At 43.0% G+C, this 4714-nt stretch overlaps 1 non-coding gene across 1 annotated transcript; it reads left to right on the top strand.

The window, feature by feature from the left end:
- Window positions 1–750: 750 nt before the first annotated feature.
- Window positions 751–825, top strand: Trnat-ugu. Its single transcript has one exon. It is a non-coding gene; the product is annotated as a tRNA-Thr (tRNA).
- Window positions 826–4714: the final 3889 nt, after the last annotated feature.

Genomic DNA, 4714 nt, shown 5'->3' with positions numbered 1-4714 from the left:
CTCTCTGTTTCCAAGCAGTTATCCCGACTTGTGGTGTTTGCTGGTTAATCGGATGTGGCATGTTAATTTTAAGGGGTGGCCGGATGCCCTTCCTGTCGCCACCCTGTACCCCACAGGAAGGAATTAGTGTACCCCAACTGTCTGCCTCTAGTGTAATCCATGGAAGAGTGTGAATGTGTGCAGATGTCTGCAAGCTGTGTAACTCAGGCGGAATGTGGGGACCAGCCCGGTATTCACCTAGTGGGATGTGGAAAACCTCCTAAAATCACATCCAGGTTGGCCAGCACACAGTCGTTAAGCCGCCAGGTGGATTCGATCCGGGGCCGACGCACCTACCCGAGCCCAGGAAGCAACGCGTTAGCGCTCTTGGCTACCCTGACGGGTCATGTCTTGACGTCTATTGTCCTGTTGTAAACTGGCACTACGATACTGTCGCATGAAAGGTAGCACATGAGGATGCATAATGCCCTTGACATACCATTATGCTATATACTTATATGGATATTGTGTCTGTTCTTTCGGACGTGTCCATATAAGTATATAGTTCTGGCGATAGCGGCCATGACCTTCTTCTGTGCGGATGCACACATATTCACCGAACTCTTACTGAACTTGGAAGAATGTCTTCCACGAGTAATGAGTGTGTTGGGTTGGGACACTACGAATGTAGTGTGTGGACATACAAGGTGAGAATGTCAGTCTCACAGGAGGCATGCGTGAGATAGTCCCTTCAATCGCACTATCATCTGTGCCCTCGGTGGCTCAGATGGATAGAGCGTCTGCCATGTAAGTAGGAGATCCCGGGTTCGAGTCCCGGTCGGGACACACATTTTCACCTGTCCCCGTTGATCTATAACAACGCCCGTGCGCAGCTGACGGCATTAATATAATTCTAATACCATTGCACTGTCTGAGTTCCCTCAGCCACTACGGTCAACAACCTAAAGTCACACCCGATGGCTCCTAATAAATCGTCAGGAGTAACACACACTGTGCCTCTCCAAATCCGACCTCTCCTCAAGTTCGCGCCATAGTCACTGATAACGGTCATCGAGGGTAGCACAGAAATGCGATTCATCTCTGAACAGAATGCGACTCCGTTCATCAACAGTCATGCTTCCCGGTCACAGCACCGCTCCAAACACTGCAGACTGTGTTGTGATCTTAGTGGAAGCCTAAGCATGGAATGGTTATCCCCTAGACCAGGTGCTGCTAGTCTTAGACAAATGATGTTGGATGACGCAGGATGTTGCAGGGACTCCATTACTTGTTCTCCGATGGCAGGCGCATCTGTGAAGCGGTTATGACGTGCTTGATGAACAATAAGGCGATCGTCCCTTGCGGTCAGACGTGGTGGCGAGTATGCCTGCCCTTACGTCCCTGTGCAGTCCAACATCGGCCCACTGTCACATCCCAGTAAAGCATAAATCTGGATTCCGCACAATTCGACCAGCTGGCGAAATGGAGACCCACAATGGGGGACATTTCAAAATCTGTCATTTGCTGATAACGCTGTCTCACGGGATTACTCTTTATCTCCATGCCCTTCCCAGCAGTGATCACGCTGTTTACCCCTTACCCCACCCCTCCCTTATATACCCCAAGGAGCATGGTAGCAAGACGAAGAAGTGAATGAATTCCAGTGGCCGTAGTGCCTGTCACAGAGTACTGCAGCTACACGGTGATTCCATAATGATCTTACAGACTATCAGGGATGGTGGAGAAGGGTAAATGTATCAATTTGAGGTAAGGGATAGTGGTCTGGAGACGACAGAGTCAAAAGTTAGAAGCGAAAATCGTTTTGATGCTTCTGACAGTGAAGTACATATACTGGGTTCAAATGGCTCTGAGCACTATGGGACTCAACTGCTGAGGTCATTAGTCCCCTAGAACTTAGAACTAGTTAAACCTAACTAACCTAAGGACATCACAAACATCCATGCCCGAGGCAGGATTCTAACCTGCGACCGTAGCGGTCTTGCGGTTCCAGACTGCAGCGCCTTTAACCGCACGGCCACTTCGGCCGGCCACATATACTGGGACTGTTTTTGTTACGATTGTAGGATAGTCTAACTTCAGAGGTGGTAGTATGGGCCAAAATAAGGAAAAAATGTCCAGTAAACAGGAGCTCTAAAGCGCATACCTTAAGAGGTATGACCACTTGCTCACCTTCGCTACTGTGAAATACGTTCCCTTCTAGGAACAACACTCATAGCTCTTAAGGTATGTATTTTACAGAACATGTTTACTAGACAATTTGTTCTTGTTTCCGTCCATACTGCCTCCTCCCAAAATATGGAAACCAAAAATCTTGTAGCAGATGAGATATTGCAACGTTCTTTTATAAAAATGTACTTTTGAAGATTACGTTGATTGAATGTCTGATCTGTGGAATGGATACAAAACTCGAATTATCGTGTAGTGTGTTGTAACTGCAAGTGGTGTACTTACACTGTGTTATTGTTAGCAAACTTAATACGAATCGATTGGGCAATGCAACTCCAAATACCAATAAAGAAATACAGTCACTGCAAAATACATTCAGCACCTTAGGCACTGAATTCTATGGTCCTCTTCAAAACTAATAAGTTTGGTCCCTGTGCACATAACAAGTAAATTAAATTGTCTTACCTATAGAGCAGCAACGATGGAACACGATACATTCTGCTCTCTCACAAAAAAAATATAAATATGCTAGCTACAGGCACAGCAGTGTGCAATGCTGGCCATAATACTTTGGATTTTACAGGAAATTCTTTTGGCTGATAAATGAAAACATAAAGAAAATTCAACTTGTTTGAAAAATATATGACCTGGACAGGGAGGTGCTACTGATTCTGGTGAATTACTAACTCTGATTTTCTTTAGCAAGATTATATTGTAAGTTAAGTTTGCCTCTTCAAAAAAATCTGACAACTGAAGTTACATTACTCACAATTGATTCACAAACAATGATATTTAAACAACAAGTATTATCTAACTTCACTAATCCAGCATAAATGCAAATCATCAAATTACATATAGCTCTGTTAACAAAAATTAAAAACATTACAAAAGTGAAATATCTAACTAGCCTTTACATCAAAACGGTTTACGTACATTCTGGGGTACTCAGCAGTTACAAATTATCAGGTAACTCATCTATACTGCAAAAAACATAAATCATAATTATTTAACATCTTTACCTTGCTTGATGAAGACTTCTGCTTCCAAGTTCAGCAACATTGACATACCTACATTTATCTAACACTTGGTGGCTTCACACAGCACACCACAAAAACTGCCCACGCCATCGTCTTTCCGTCACGGACAGCTACCTACAACTGTGCGCCAAACGCTCTCTTACCCCACCACTATAATAATCTCAGACCAGAAGCAGTATCTCTGGGTCTGCGGTCTTACACAGTCAGCGATATAAAGCCTATCAAAGACATACATCGTTTATAGTACCGTGTTCGGGTGCACATACAAATGTGCCCCAGTAGAGGTCTTTGAATATGTTTCACAGTACCGAAGATGAACAAACGCTCATAGCTTTTCAGAACAATTTTTTACGAGACTTTTTTTCTTGTTTTGGCCCTTATTACCTTCTCTGAAAGTTTCTTACCCTACTGCCTTATCAACAACAATACCAGCAAGTGTAATCCACTGTCAGGAGTATTAGAACGATTTTCTCATATAACTTCCGACCCGGTCGTTTCCAAACCAGGATATCCTTATCTCAAACTGATAGATTTACCCTTGCTCATCATCTCTGAAAGTTTGCAAATCATGACGGATCACCTTGTATAATTATTTACAACTTGCCATTGGTGTATATGTATATTAAATTACATTGACAGTACCATGTCACCTGCGTGCTTCACTTCTTTGGTCAGGAAGTGTGCTTCTGAAAGGATTCCTTAATTATTCTCGGCAAATCTGTCGAATGAAATCTTTGCCTCGGAGTGACGTTGCGGAAAGTTAACTACTTGTGAGCCTCTGGCGAAGTGTCTGAGTCCTGTTGGACTTTCCGTCGCGTGACTTGAAGTCTCAACCCCAATCATGCCAGAGTCCACAAGCTCTTAGCGACGTGCTGTGCGGGAGACAAATCATGCGTCTTATTACTCCACAGATTTAGCTGGAAACGTTTATTATATTACTCGTTTCTTCTATTATTCCTCTGCCACAGTTCCAGCTTACTGATATATTTGGCTGAAAAGAAAAAAGTTCCACAGCAGCCTGCCCACCTCTCATGAGGAGGGAAAGAAACACGTGAAAAAAGTTTTCGAAAAGACCACATAACATTTGAATTTACATTCAATACTAAAAACATCTTTTTTTCAGAGAAACTGCTCTTCAATTTATATACTATTAACTTCTTCATTTTGATGCTCATATATCCATTCTGTTTACCTCATCTTTCAGATACTTAGCCTCTGTGACAGAATTTAAATGTCATAGGCAAACCTAAAAGTTTTATTTCTTCTCACTGAACCTTCACTTTTTTGCCGGATTCCTTCCTGGTTTCGTTTACTACTCGCTCCATGTATAGATATATTAACATCGGTGGTAACTACATCTCTGTCTCACTCCTTTTTCAACTAAAGATTCTCTTTTAGGGATGGGTGTGGCTGATTTTATTGACACCAAAGTTGGGGTACATCTCCACTTTGGCATCTAAAGGGGGGCAGAGTTTAGATTTGGCACATGTTAAGAAAGATTGAACTCCAGA

Source organism: Schistocerca piceifrons, chromosome 3 (genome assembly GCF_021461385.2).
Source record: "Schistocerca piceifrons isolate TAMUIC-IGC-003096 chromosome 3, iqSchPice1.1, whole genome shotgun sequence".
In the NCBI taxonomy this organism is placed as follows: domain Eukaryota; kingdom Metazoa; phylum Arthropoda; class Insecta; order Orthoptera; family Acrididae; genus Schistocerca; species Schistocerca piceifrons.
Note: the sequence above shows the minus strand (reverse complement) of the source record. Positions and strands in the feature narration are given on the sequence as shown.